The sequence below is a fragment of the Carlito syrichta genome, unplaced genomic scaffold (genome assembly GCF_000164805.1).
Source record: "Carlito syrichta isolate Samal-C Ts95f unplaced genomic scaffold, Tarsius_syrichta-2.0.1 Scaffold305547, whole genome shotgun sequence".
NCBI lineage: Eukaryota > Metazoa > Chordata > Mammalia > Primates > Tarsiidae > Carlito > Carlito syrichta.
The window spans coordinates 200,848-216,935 of NW_007249643.1; positions in this window are offsets into that span (position 1 = coordinate 200,848).

Consider the following 16,088-nt stretch of genomic DNA (forward strand, 5'->3'; position numbering starts at 1 on the left):
AGAAAAGAGAAAGAAACTCCATACCTTTCATAAGCCTCTCTCGATTTCTCCCTACAGTGCTGGGCAACCACTGGTCTACCTTCTGTCTCTATAGATTTGCTTTTCTCTGGACATTTCATGCAAATAAAATCATATAATTTTTGATCTTTTGTGACTGGTTTGTTTCACTTAGCATAAGGTTTTCAAGGTTTGTCCATGTTGTGGCATGTATCAGTACTTCATTTATTTTAAATTGCCAAATGCTACTTCATTGTATGGATATGCCACAGATTGTTCACCCACTGATGGGCATGAACATTCATGTACAAATCTTTGTGTAAATGCACATTTTTATTTCCTTGGGCAGATACATAGGAGTGGACTTGCTAGGCCGTATGGTGACTGTATTTAACATTTTGAGGAACTACCAAACTGTTTTCCAGGACAGCTGTATTTTACGTTCCCACTAGCAATGCATGAAGGTTTTAATATCTTTAGCTTGTCATTGTCTTTTTCTATTATAGCTGTCCTACTGGGTGTGAAGTGGTATCTCATTGCGGCTTTGATTTGCATTTCCTTAATGACTGCTGTGTTGAGCATCTTTTCAGGCATAGTGGCCATTAGTGTATTGAGAAGTATCTATTCAAATCCTTTGCCCATTTTAAACTTGAGTTGTTTGTCTTTTTATTATTGAGTGGTAGGAGTTTGTTAAGAATTCCGGATGCAAGTTCCTTATCAAATCTATGACTTGCAAATATTTTCTCTCTTTCTGTTGGTTGACTTTTCACTTTCTTAAAGGAATAGTTGGCAGCACAAAAGTTCTAAGTTTTGATGTAGTCCATTTTATTTATTTTTCCCTTTTCCACTTGTACTTTTGGCAAGTATCTAGAAAGCCATTTTCTAACTCCAGGTAATGAAGACTTCCTTCTGTTTTTTTCTTAGTGTTGTACACTAAGAGTGTAAAGTGATCTTTTTCTTTGACCCACTGGTTATTTAGTAGGAGTGTGCGGTTCAGTCCCCTCATATCTGTGAGTTCTCCAAACACTAAGCTCTTAGATTAAGCCTATGATCCATTTTGAGTTAATTTCTGTATATGGTGTGAGGCGGGCATCCAGATGCATTCTTTTATGTGTGGATATTCAGTTGTCCCAGTACAGTTGTTGAAAAGACTATTCTTTCTTCATTGAATGACCTTGACACTCTTTCTGACAACCGACTGACCATAAATGCAAATGTATGTTTGTTTCTGCACTGTGAATTCTATTCCATTGATCATCTAGCCTTACGCCAATACCACACTGTCTAGATTACTACAGATTTGTAGTAGGTTTCAGAATTGGAAAATATGACTCTTACTACCTTGTCCCTCTTTTTCAAGATTGTTTTGACTATTAAGTGCTCCTTACAATTCCATGAGTTTTAGAATTAGCTTCTCGATGTCTGCAGAAAAAGCGGCTGATATTTTTATAGTGAATGGGCTGAATATTGAGATCAATTTGGGGAGTATTGCTGACAATATTAAGTCTTTGAATCTGTAAACATGGGATATCTTTTTATTTATTTAAGTCTTGTTTAATTTTTCTTATTATGTTTTGAGTTGAGGTCTTGCACTATCATCCAGACTGGAGTTCAGTGGTGCAATCACAACTACCGCAGTCTTGGCCTCTTGGGCTCAGATGATTCTCCTGCCCCAGCCTACTGGGTGGCTCGGACTATAGATGCATGTCACCACTCACTACTAATTATTTTATTTATTTATTTATTTATTTATTTATTTATTTTTAGAGATGAGGTCTCACTATGTTGCCCAGGCTGGTCTTGAACTTTTGGCCTCAAGTGATCCTCCTGCCGCAGCCTCCCAAAGTGCTGGTATTACACGTGTGAGCTATCATGCAGGGACTTTAATTTCTTTCAGTAATGTTTTATAATTCTCAGGGTAAAGTGTATTTCATTTTTAAAATGTATTCCTAAGTATTTTTATTATTTTTGATAATATTATAAATGGGACTTGTTTTCTTTTCTTTTTTCTTTTTTTTTTTGAGTCGGTGTCTCACTCCGTTGCCCAGACTGGAGTGCAGTGGCCGCTCCTGGCCACTGCAGCCTCGACCTGCTAGGATCTGGCGAGGGACTTGTTTTCTTAATTTTTTTTGTGGAATATTCACTGCTGGTACATAGATGATACAATTGATTTTTATATTTTGATCTTGTATTCTGTAATTCAAGATAATTATTAGTTCTAATAGTTTGTTAGTAGATGCCTTATGATATCCCGTATGTAAGATCATGCCATTCACACATAGGGATAATTTTACTTCCAACTTTCCAATCCAGATGCCTTTTGTTTCTCTTTTCTTGCCTGATTACCTTACTAGAAACTCCAATACAATGTTAGAAATAGTGACAGCAGACATTCTTGTGTTGTTCTTGGTGTCTTGTGGGGGAAACCATCCAATCTTTCACTATTAAGTATGACATTAGTGTAGGTTTTTATTTTTTAATTATTATTTAAAAAAAATTTTTTTTTTGAGTTGGAGTCTCACTCTGTCACCCAGACTGGAGTGCAGTGGCCGCTCCCAGGCACCGCAGCCTCGCCTGCTGGGCTCCGGCAACTTCCGTCTCAGCCTTCCGAGTAGCCGGAATTACAGGCATGTGCTACCACGCCCGGCTGATTTTTTTTTGATTTATTGTAGAGATGAGGTCTTGCTGCCCAGGCGGGTCTCGAACCCGTGGGCTCAGGCAATCCACTCACCTCAGCCTCCCAAAGGCGCGGGATTACAGGCTGAGCCACCTTTGTCTGGCTGAGAAATTTCCTTACATTCCTGCTTTGCTGAAAGTTTTTTTGTCATAAATGGGTGCTTGATTTTGTCAAAAACTGTTTCTGCATATAGTGAGATTGTCATGTGGTGTTTGTTTGATATTCTATTGATATGATGTATTGCATTAACTGATTTTCAGATGTTAAACAAATCTTGTATTCCTGGCATAAATCCCACTTAGTCATGGTGCATAATTGCTGGATTCAGTTCATTTTTTTTTTTTTTTAATTTTTGCATTCATGTTTATAAGAGATATTGGTCTATAGTTTTCTTTTTCTGTGATGTCGTTGTCTGGTTTTGATATCCAGCAATACTGGCCTTATAGATTGAGCTGGGAAGTGTTCCTTCCTCTTTGATTTTTTGGAAGTGTTTTTGAAGAACTGGTATTAATTTTTCTTTTGTTTGGTAGAATTTACACGTGAAGATATCTAGGCAAGACTTTTCTTTGTGGATTATTGTTATTATTTTTACAAATTCAGCCTCCTTATTGCTATAGGTCTTGTTGATATTTTCTATTTTTTTTTTTTTTTTTTTTTTTTTTTTTTTTTTTGAATTGGAGCCTCACTCTGTTGCCCAGACTGGAGTGCAGTGGCCGCTCCCAGCCACTGCAGCCTCGACCTGCTGGGCTCCGGTGATCCTTCTGCCTCAGCCTTCCAAGTAACTGGAATTACAGGTGTGCACTACCACGCCCGGCTAATTTTTTTGATTTATTGTAGAGATGAGGTCTCGCCAAGTTGCCGGGGTGGGTCTTGAACCCCTGGGCTCAGGCAATTCACTCACTTCAGCCTCCCAAAGCATGGAATTACAGGCTGAGCCACCGGGCCTGGCTTTTTCTGTTTTTCTTGAGCCAGTGTCAGTAGTTTGTATCTTTCTCTGTTTTTTTGAGTTGGAGTCTCACTCTGTTGCCCAGACTGAAGTGCAGTGGCCGCTCCCGGCCACCGCAGCCTCGACCTGCTGGGCTCCGGCAATCCTTCTGCCTCAGCCTTCCAAGTAGCTGGAACTACAGGCATGCACTGCCACACCCAACTAATTTTTTGATTTATTGTAGAGATGAAGTTTGTGTCTTTCTAGGAATGTGTCTATTTTATCTGTTATCTAATTTATTGGCAACAATTTTTCATAGTTCCCTTCATAATTCTCTTTATCTCTGTAAGGTCAGTTAAAATATCTCCTCTTTCATTTCTGATTCTAGTAATTTGAGTCTTCTCTCTCTCTCTCTTTTTTTTTTTGTTGCTATTTCAAAGAACCCACTTTTGGTTTCATTGATTTTTGTATCTTCCTTTTCTATTCTCAGATTCATTTACTTCTGCTCTAGTCTTTATTACTTCCTTTTTTCTCTTCATTTGGGGTTTCGTTAGTTCTTCTTTTTCTACTTTTGTAAGGTAGAAAGCTAGGTTGCTTATCTGAGAACTTTTCTTTTTTAATATAGGCATTTATACCTATAATTTTTCCTCTGAGCACTCCCTTTAGCTGCATCCCGTAATGATATGCTGCATTTTCTAATTTCCAGTTCCCTTGTGAATTTTAAATCTCCCTTGTGATTTTTTTCTTTCACCCATTGGCTGTTTAATTTCTCCATATTTGTGCATTCTTCAAACTTCTTTTGGTTATTGATTCCTAATTTAATTACACGGTGGTTGTAAAACATACTTTGTATCACTGCCATCTTTTCACATTTGTTGAGGCTTGTTTTATGGCCTAGTATACATACAATTTGTCTGGGAGGATGTTTCAGGTATGAGCTTGAGAGGAAAGTGTTATTCTGTTGCTGTCAGGTGGACTACAGCTGTCTCTGAGGTCTAGTTTGTTTATGTTTAAGTCTTCTATTTGTTAGCCTTCTGCCTAGTTGTTCTGTTATTGAATGTAGGGTAATAAGGTCTCCAACGATTATTGCTGAATTGTTGTAGTCAACGACTGTATTTCTCTCTCCGATTCAGTCTTTGCTTCGTGTATTTGGGGCTCTGTTAGGTGCATATATGCTTATAGCTGCTGTATTTTCCTGGTGGACTGGCCCTTTTATCATTATGACATGTTCTTCTTTATCTCTAGTAATATTTTTGTTTTAAAATCTACTTTGTCTGATATTAGTACAGCCACTCTGGCTCTTGATGGTTGTTAGTATGATATATATATATAATTTTTGTATTCCAAAAAAGACCCCCAGAATAAGCATAATATATCTTTCTGTACTTTTATTTTTAATCTCTTTGTATCTTTGAATCTAAAGTGTGCCCACTAAAGATCATATTAAGGCGATCTCCTTTTAAAAATCCAATTTGACAAGCTGTGACTTTTTGATTGGTTCATTAATTTTTTAACTGCTGCATATTATTCCATACAATAATACACAATTTATGTATTCATTCCCCTACGGTTGGATATTTAGTTTTCTCCCAGTTTTTTACCTAATCATTTAGCACGGTTTGTAATAGAAACAGAAACAACCTAATTGCACATCGGCAGATATTCTTGCTCCTTTTGTACTATGCTATACTACATGAAAACATCCCCAAGATATATTATTTTAAAAAGTAAATTTCAGAATATATAAAATGTGAATGCATTTATGTAATCCAACACAAAACAAGACTAAAATTATATAGGGGTGTGTGCATATGTGCGTGTGTGTGTGTGTGTGAGAGAGAGAGAGAGAGAGAGAGAGAGAGAGAGAGAAACAGAGAGAGAGGGGGAATTTGAAAGGATCTGATTACAGTGGTTGTGTCTGGGATGAGGAGTAAGTTCAGAGATTAGTGACCAACACTACCCCAGTATTTTACAATAAGCATGTGTGTGTGTATTACTTGCGTAACACAGATGAAAGCCAAGTCTTAAGGCAGTAGATAAAGCAGCACCCAATTTTGCCTATCACATCCTCTCTTAAGGTCACAGCCCTGACACATTGTTAGCACCACATAAACCCTCTGGCCATGGCTAGCTGTTCTGCTCCTAGGAGGCCAACTGGCAGGCTGAATAACAGCAGTCAAACTCCTAGCCCTGGGAATTTCCTTTTTTTTTTTTTTTTGAGTTGGAGTCTCACTCTGTTACCCAGACTGGAGTGCAGTGGCCGCTCCCGGTCACCGCAGCCTCGACCCGCTGGGCTCCGGCGATCCTTCCACCTCAGCCTTCCTAGTAGCTGGAATTACAGGCATGCGCTACCATGCCCGGCTGATTTTTAAATTTATTGTAGAGATGAGGTCTCGCCAAGTTGCCCAGGCAGGTCTCGAACCCGCGGGTTCAAGCAATCCACTCACCTCGGCCTCCCAAAGTGCTGGGATTACAGGCTGAGCCACCGAGCCCGGCCGCCCTGGGAATTTCACCGCAGTGGGACGGGTGAGTGTGCTGTGGGGAGCTGAGCTGGGAGGAGGCATCGGGGTAGTCATGGAGTTGGAGCTGGATCAGGGTGAAGGGAGACACAGGCAGGTCGAGGCTATCAGGACAGAGAAGGGACAAGCACACAGAGGCAGCCAGTCTGCGGAGTGACACTGCCGCGAGACTGTGAGGTTTCACGAGAAGCGGGTGGCTGGGGTTGCCAGTCTGCGTGCAGAACTCAGTGCTCATCGCCATGGGACTTGGCCCTGTGTGATGTTTGGTTCTTGCAGGCCTTCAGCAACCTCCCTATAAATCCGAGTGGGATTTTGTCCCTTGCAACCAAACGCCTTGAGCAAAAATGTCTGTTTGCTGTCATGAGCAACAACTGAACTTAAAGTGATTCAAAATGAGGACCTGATCCTCATTTAACCCAGTGAATTTTGCATAAACAACTTTGCTTCACAGGCTTAAGTCCTAACCCCTACGATCCTTTTACTAACACATGCACTGCCCATTTGTATCACTTAGGGAGTCTGCAGCCCAGTGTAACACAAATATACCCACAATGGTTCATTCTGTTTTTTTTTTTCTAATGGAGAGATGTAGTCTCACTATACTGACCGATTTGATTACAGGCAGGAGCCACTGTGCCTGGCTGATGGCTCATTCGGACAATGTGTCAGCACGACCATCTTCATTTACAAAGGAAAATGTACTTGCCTTTACCATTTTCAAGAAGTCAGCATCCCAAGAATTTTTTCCAACGAATTATTTATTGATCAGGTATAGACATTGCTGGTGTCTCACCACACTATCCCCTACTCCTCATGCTCACAGAATTCCAATTTCTTTTCCAGGAACCAGGCAGCCACATTCTCCAGGGAGGCCGGACGTCTCTTGGGAGGCAGGGAGTGGGTCTCGCTTGGCCTCCCCCAGTGGTTTAGAAGTGAGCAGGTGAGGTGTTTTTGGCTCGTGCAACCTGCAGAAAGGCTACTGGAAGTGATTCTGGCAGCTTCCTTGATCATGAGCAGGAGCGCAAGGAAGGGATACTGGCATTGTGCTTTAGGATGGTAGCGTGTGATGGCGTTCGTAATGCTTTGGGTCACTGGCCCCAGTCTGGGCTTTGAGGACTCACCTGAGAGCTAGAGTGAAAACCTTCATGATAGCAGAAGATGGCAATGAGAAGACCTTGGGTTCTTTTGTTTGTTATTTGGAGTTTTACTCTTTTGCCCAGGCTGTGTGCAGTGGTACGATCATGGGTCACCACAGCCTTGATGTCCTGGGCTTAGGTAATGCTTCCATCTCAGCCTCTTGAGTAGCTGGGACAAGTGTGTGCCACCACATCGGGCTACTTTTTTGATTTTTTTGTAGAAGCGAAGTCTCACTATGTTGTCCAGACTAGTCTTGAACTCCTGGACTCAAGTGATCCTCTCACCTTAGCCTCCCAAAGTGCTGGGATTACAGGTGTGGGCCACTGTGCCTGGTGCCTTGGGTCTTTGATGTCACCGCCTGGGCACCGAATTAACCAGCACTGGGTTCTTCCCATCTCTGGACTCCTTCCTCTGTAAGACGATAGTTATACCCTTTGCCCTAAAACATGTAGAATTGGATCTAATGTGACCTGCAGCCCAAAGTTGCATTTATACTAACTAGTAAATGTGTCTACTTTGTACAAAGACTTGTTCATCACCACGAATGCACAAGAAAGCTAAAAGTCAGGAGTTAGGATGCTTATACTATTCGGGGGTCACATGCCTAGGAATCCGTTAAGTGGTGGCTCAGGACAGAAAGACCAGGAGGTCTGGGCTGAGAAGCATTTCTTACTGGCCTTCGTAGACAAGGAGGCTGTAGTTGGCACATGTGACTCCCTTGTTACAAGCATGCTCAGTGCCATAGAAACGTTTCCTCCAGGGACCAAGGTGGTTGGTGCCTGTGGGCCAAGCAGAAAATGACTTGGGCAAAAGCTTCTCTACAAAGCAGATAAAAGGGACCTTCCTACTTCAGATGCAACGAAATCACAGCCCCTGGATGGTGCTGAGATCCATCCCATCGTGACCACCCTCATGCAGCAGTCGCTTAGCAACCAGGAGTCAAGTTGAACTTGGGAAAGCTGACCAGTCATAAGTGTCCAGAGGGAAAGGGCCTCGTTGAGGCATTGGCTCTGTGCTGGGCACTGTGCTAGGAACAGAAGATGCAAAGATGTGTCCCACACAGTCACCACCTTGCGAGCTGCTCAGACTTTGCAGGTGAGAGTCGGCCTTCTACGAAGCCCTGGCAACGTGAAGGCCTGCAGAGGGGCAGTGTACACCCTGCTGGTGGGTCAGGAAGTGCTCCCCACCATGTGCTGCCCCTATGTGCCAGGCACTGTGTCTGACCCTTCATAGAAATCATCTCGTTTGATGATCTCAGCGGCCCTGATAGGCAGATATGCTCATCCATCAATAGGCAAACCAAGACACAGAGAGCCTAGGCAGCTCACTCAGGGACACACAGCAAGTCTACAGGGATCTCGCCCACACCTCCCCCCACGGAGATCCTCTAAGGTCCCTCCTTAGAGAACAGGTTGCCTTTTGAGCAGGAGTTTGTTGGGCAGGGGGAGAGGTAAATTAGAGCCAAGTGAAGGACTAGAGGTTCACATGGTAAATAATCGGGGGGGGCAGGGGTTGAGGGGTGATGATCAGGGCCCATCTGTTCCCATTTGGGTAAACAAGAGTACGGATGACATCGTACCTCCTTCCCCTGCAGGGCACACCTGCAGACATTCATTAGTGGTTGACAAAACCTTGAGACTGGAAGATAAGTTGGCTTTACTTGGTGGGACTAGACACACGCGACACACAACCAGACTTCCCTCCCAGGTCTCACACCCACACGCACCGGAGAACGTGCAAGACTGTTCAACGCGGCACCCCGTGTCTGAGAACCTGGAACCATATACACACACTAACACAACAGTGCAGATAAATAGCCAGTGTGTTTAGCAACAGCATACGCTACAGCAGCGACAACGAACAGAAATATAGCCGTGCGCATCAGCACGGGCAGGCCTCAGGAACATGGTGCTGGGAGAAAAGGCGAATCCCAGGAGACAGGCAACATAAAACTGTCTATGTGGATTTTTAAAACATATGCAATGAAACTCTACTGCTAAGGATATAGAACAAAACTCTACCCATAAGCAAGGGACTGATAAAAAATCAGTCCTGGGGAGGGGCAACCAGACAGATGTGACCTTGGAAGGATACCCAGGGGACATTGGTGAGATAGAGAACTATGCTGCTCCGTCAACTGGGGACACAAGTGTCCATTTCATTGTTCTTTGTCTCACAGATGTACATATACATATATATATATGTATATATACACATATATATACGTATATATATATATATAAAATATTTCATGGGAAAAAAGCCACAGAGAATGAAGCTAGCCTCAGAAGAAAGAAAATGTCTCAGACACAATTTGAAATGTATTTTTCCTTCCAGACACTTCACGATAACTCAACCTGACTCGGCCTCATCACCTGGGACGAACCCAGCAGCTTGTGTCAAGCTCTGGGCAGTTTCTTTGAAAACAATTTGTCCAGAAATGCACTCTGAGATGCCAAGGCTCTGAATTTTAACAGCCTACCAAGCAGGATGGTCTGTCCCTACCTTCAGTCCCAGCCAGAGCTTGCAGCAACTATGGCCCAACCCTCAGTGGGATTTGACTTCCAGTCGGAGGACAATCCTAGACCACACAGCCGAGGCACGAGTTCCAGGCCCCCGGGCCAGGCTCCCTGGGAAGGGCTGTGTTGCTCACCCTTACCTGGGAAGCACAGAACCTACCCAAGCACAGATTCCCTGACAGCTGCTGGCCTCATGTCCCTCACCCGTCTGCTTAAGACAGCTATCGTGTGGCTTCCTTTTGCTGCTACAATGAAGTTCAACATCTCGATCTTGACCTCCAGGCCCTGTGAGATTTGCCTTCCACCAGCCCCATGGTCTCATCACAATTACATCCTAGGCCTGCCAGCCTTTTCTCTGACTGTCTACCAAGCTCTGGCCCTAGTCAGAGCCTGCCTCCTTCCCCTTTTCCCCCTCACCACCTCCAACCAAGTATTGGGTAACCCTCACTTTTTTTTTCAGTATAGAGGGACAGTCAGGCCCAGTGGCTCGGGCCTGTAATGCCAGCATTTTGGGAGGCTGAGGTGGGAGGATCGCTTGCGGCCAGGAGTTTGAAACCAGCCTGGGTAGCACAGTGAGAGCCCCCCTTCTCACAAAAAAATTTTAAAACATGAGCCGAGCACGGTGGCATTTGCCTAGAGTCTCAGCTACTTGGGTAGCTGAGGCAGGAGGACCGCTGGAGCCCAAGGGTTCAAGGTTACAGTGAGCTATGACCTTGCCACTGTCCTCTAGCCTGGGTGACAGAACAAGAACTCGTCTTAAACATATATACACACGGGATAACATATGTGAAGTACCTGGCATGGAGTAATGGAGTAGGTGATCGACACACAGGAGATGCTATTCTGTCATCCGGGTTTGACTTTTGCACTTTCTGGCTGGATCTTGTCTTCCCCGGGGCCAGGCTCCTGCTGGATCTGGAGTTGCAATGGTCAGGATCCGAAAAGGAAAGGGTGGCCAGCCTTGGAGCAGGCGGCAGAAGCTGGAGAGAAAGGGAACCGTTCAAGAGTCAGAGGGAGGCTCCACTTCGGGAGAAAAGGCCAGGAAGTCCTGAGGGGTGTGTTGCCCCAACTGACATTGTGAGGTGGACCATACCAGAGGCTGCTGGGGGAGAAGGGCTTCTGCTCCCTCCTGTGAGGTGGACAGCCTGGGAGGCCACTGACACAGGTCCTAAAGCCCTGGGAATGGGGAGAAGAGCAGATGGCAGGTAGATTTGGGGTGCACGTGGCCGGCGTGGAAGGTCCTTACAGGGTTTGGGTAAAAGCATCTGCAGTGTGGAGATGCTCTGATCAGCTCCAAGTTCCTTAGGTCAAAAGCAGCAAACCCCGTTCCCGAGCCCAGAAGAGTTCCCTTCACTGTGAATTATGTCTTCAGCCTCCAGCTTGCTGTGGGTTTGGGCAGGAACACGCCATGGCGAACGCGCTATAATTTCCCAAGGGTGGCGTTCCTTACGGTGACTGACAAGGCCGTTGTTAATGCCCCGCTCAGCGGTCCAGGAGCCCAGCTGAGGGTGTGGGTTTTTTAGGGAAGGGCCAGTTCCCCTTCTGGAGAAAGGAGGCTGGGGAGAGGGGACGGTGGGGCTCCAAGTCCTGGGATGGTGAGGCAGGGCCTGACACCTGTCCTCATCGCTGCTGTGAGCCCTGAGGGGGCCCCTCGGGTGGCTGCTCCAAGACTGCTCCACTCAGGAGTGACGGGGACCCTGGGACGCCACCATTTAATCAGGACCTTGCTTGGTTTTGGCTTTGAGGACTAATCACAGGTGACATGAGATCTCCCAGGGCTGACAGAAGCTGCTCTTGTCGGGTGTCAGCTCTGGTTGCAGTGAGCTGTCAGAGGCCCTCGGTCCCGGGGCGGGGGCAGTGACGCGCCTCTCTAGAGGACGCCATCTCCTTGGTCTCCTTGTGGCCTCCCGGCTCCGTGGCCAGGACAGGGCTGCGGGCTGAGGCTGCGGGGGAAGGAGGTCCATGGAGCCGAGGGCCCCGCGAAGACCCACAGAGCGGTCCGTGGCCCGATGAGCAAACGCAAAAGGAAATTAGACTTACGCATTTTTTAATAAAGAGAACGTGTGTTTCTTTTAGCATCGGAAAAAAGGCTCTTAAAACATTATAAGAAAGATTTTAATTGCAAGAAAAGGAAAACAGGTTTGGGCAGCTACCCTTGCCGTTCCACCTTCCCACCATGTCAACCTAGGCTGGGAAAACTGAGGCACGAGACAGCCAGTACTGAGGCAGAACTGTCTCTGCCCTTAGAATGTTAACTGCAGCATTTGGGAACTTGGTCCTCAGGTCAGGAAAGATTTCTGAGACTGAAGAGTCAATCTCTTGGCCACCTGAGCGACTGGCTTGTAGGTATAATGTTCAGCTGACCAAGCACCACCATCCCTAGTGCTGATGGACTTGGCTGTGTGTCAGGCACTTTGGGCAGCATCACTGACAAACCTCAAGAACTCCTTGAGGTAGGTGGTATCGTCATTGTCATCATCACCATCTTACAGACAAGAAAATAAAAGCTTGGAGAGGTTCAAGGTCACATAACTAGCAGGTTAGGGAGGATTTAAATCCAAAGTTCTCTGGCTTTCTCTTAATTACTATTGTATGACAACTAGAATTGCATTTTTTTTAAGTTTCCTTTTTTAAAAGGGCTGTCACCAAAAAGTTTGTGTGCAAAATCTCCTCGAAATGTCACTTTAGCATATACGCATAGAATAAAAATCAAGTCCGAAGATGGCAGGTATTGGCTCAAAGTTTAAAAGAACAACTGTGGCTTCTCAAAGGAGGAATCAATTGCCTGGGGAGTGATAAGCTTATCACTGGTGTCACCTAAGCACAAGCAGTGCCACTCGCCCTACAGTGAAGCCCGTTAGTTGACAAACAGAACCCTGACTTTTGCTGCCTCCCACTGGAGAATAAACAGAGAGCCAAGGACCACTCAACGCTGAGGAAAGTCTCCAGGTGGAAGGCTGAGATCAAAAGGGATGAACTGGTCCAGGGAACCTGCAGGAAGCGCATGGTGCACAGAATAGGAGAAAACTTCAAAATACGTAACCCAATAGTTAAGATCCATGGAGATGAGAAAAAGCACTTCTTCCATAAAGCAACAGCAGGGTGCTATGAAGGGAGAGATCCAAGAACAAGGCGTTCTTGGCAACTAAAAGTAAGGCAGCAGAAATGTAAAATCAGTAAGTTTGGAAGAGAAGGTTGAGAAAATTTCCCAAACAGTTAAATAAATAAAGAGGAGACGGGGGCAGGGAGAAATGAGGTCAACTTAGAAGGTCTAATATTCAATAAACAGAAATCCTAAAAGGAGATTACAGAGATGATGTTTTCTTTCTTATATACCTCTTTGGGATAGAGTATAAATTAAGGGATGAAATTATCCGAGAAGATATTAGAGAATTCTCTGAATGTAAGAACATGAGTCTTCAGACTTAAAGGGCTCTTCAAATGCTCAGCAGAATCAGTGAAAAGGAACAATCTCAGAGCACATTCCTGTACAATTTCAGGCCACCCGGGAATAAGAGAAGACCCTAGAAGCTTCCAAAAAGAAAATCTCAGGTCTCACACAGAGGAATGGAAGCAATTGTAGCATCAGACTTTTAACAGCAATACTGGAAGCTGGAAGCCAATGAGGCAATGCCTTCACATTTTTGATGGAAAGCACTTTTTAAACCTAGAATCCTATACCCACCCAAACGATTACATGTGAAAAGAGAATAAAATTATTTTCAGAAAGGCAGTCACTTCAAATATGTATCTCCTAAGCATCTTTTCTTAGGCTACTAGAGGATATGCTCCAGTAAAATGAGGGAGTAAAGCAACAAAGAGAAAGGTATAGAGCTCAGAAAACAAGGAACCTAACTGGAGAAGCAGCAAGGAGCGTACCAGGATGAAAGGGAATCAGCAAGGAGCAGTTGGCCAGGATTACAGCAGGATTGTGGAGGGCCCACCAGGGAGAGGCTGCCACGGAAAAGCACGGAATGGTTTTCAGATATATTTGATGGTTTTGGAAATAATATTGCTAGATAAAAGACACATCTGATAGTCAGATGGAAAAAAATTAAGAATAGGCAAGTGAAAAAATAGAGGCTATATTAACTCCAGGAAAAAAAAATGTAGACAAGAAAGGACACCATTACAGCACACAACTTATCTCAACATGGACAATATTTACCTACTTACAATACTGTAACCCCAAGATGCTCTAACACAAGAATTGTGACCTAATGTAATGAGGGAATAGAGAGTGGGATGTGCTTGGAGTGAGTTATTCATAAAAGAGCTAAGTTCTCACCTACATAACAGTGTGTCAGTCGATAGTGTCTTCATACTAATCTATCAGTAAATAGCAATGCAAGTGCATTGTTTAGAAACAGCAGGCAAAGAACAGAAGAAATAACAAAAGAAAACAACACTGAAGAAAAATTAGAGGTGAGTGCCTCTGTGAATCAAGTCTGGGGGATGGTGATGGCTGGGTTGGGAGCTGATGTGTTCCTGACAAACCCATTTTACTTTCTAACTTTGCTTGACTTGTGTATTGCTTTGGTAAAAACACAAAAACACAACAAAACTCATAAAAAATAGCACGTCAATCACTGGAAATATGGACAATGCATTTGAGTATGAGGACCCAATAGTTGCCCTCATTCTTGAAATACATACCATGTCCTATCTTTTGTAATGCTTGTGGGACAGCTCACCCTTCATACACTGAAAGTGCTGACTGTGGACCCGGCACGTCACAGATCTCACTTTGCTTAACCTTTACAGAAGGTGGGTTTTGTTATTTCCATTTTGTTTTTGAGTCGGGGGTCTCACTCTGTTGTTCAGGCTGAAGTGCAGTGGCACGATTATGGCTCATTGGAATCTTGACCTCCCAGGCTCAGGAGATCCTGCCACCTCAGCCTCCCAAGTAGCTGGGACTACAGGCATGTGTCACCATGCCCAGTCAATTTTTTGTAGAGACAGGGTCTCACTATGTTGCTCAGGCTGGTCTTGAACTCCTGGACTCAAGCAAGCCTCCTACCTCAGCCTCCCAAAGTGCTGGGGTTACAGGCATGAGTCACCACACCTGACCCGTTATTCCCATTTTATGGATGAAAAAGTAGGATCAGGGAGTTCAATAATAGGGTGCGAACTCACAGGCAGTATGTGGAAGAGCAGAGATTCTTACTAAACCCTCCTGGACTCCACGTCATCGGACCTTAATTAAACTAGGAATCATCACAGCTAACATAGCATCTCTTACAACCAATTACGCTCCTTGCTTCCTGAACTCCATATCTTCTTTATTGCTTTAAATACCTCATTTTGCTGAAGCATATCCTCTATTAGCTGCCCATGAAAAGGTATATGGAGTGACCATATGCCAAGATGCCGTCCTAAATGCTTCACATGGATGTAAGACACATGACAACCTCATAAGGTAGAAATTACACTCTCTTCATTTTATAGAAGAGGAACCTGAGGCACAGACCGTTCCAGCAACTTGCCACGGGTCTGTCTCATCTCTGTATCCCCAGGAGAACTTAGCGTGGAACCTCACTCTTAGTGGGCATTCAATATATATTTGTTGGGTGAATTAATAAAAATAAACACCCAATCTTGGATAAAATAAATAACGAGGTTGCTGTTGCTTCAAATCTAGAAAGCCCTTTGGAAACGAGCTTTGTAGGACAGACACCTCTTTTCTCCAAGAGCTGCCCCAGCACAAATGCTTTGGAAGCAGAGGAGGATAAACAGTCAGTTAGATAAATGCATCTCTGGTTAATTGATTTGCCTAGATGATTGGAGTGAGTGGCTTGATATGCAGGGTTTAATTATTCCAATGAAACCTCCATTTAATTGAAAGGACTTCTGGCAAAAAAAAAAAAGGGGGGGGGAGAAGGACCATTTAAAAGCAGGATGATCTACTGCTCACAAGAAAGGACTGGGGAGACACTGGTACATGCCCAGACTCCACTATCCAGTGTTTGCAGCCCTGAAATGAAGGCTTTATGGACAAGAGCCAGAATCATCCCTTCATGTAGTGCCCTCCCAATCCCCTTCATTCCTACAAAAAGGGCACGCACAGAAGCCGCTAGAAAATGCCCCCTGCAAGACTCTACCCTGGTATCCCAGTTAACTTTTTAACCTCTATCTATCTCAGCTCATTCAACCGAAATATTGAGATGATAATATTTCCCATCAATTAACATGTGTACAGCAATCAGTGGAGCTTCCCTGATACATATTTTGAAAGTAGCAATTATCATTTTAAATTCACAGTGCAGTGGCAGACATTGCCAGCTGCCGACCCGATATCCATTCTCTCTTACTTA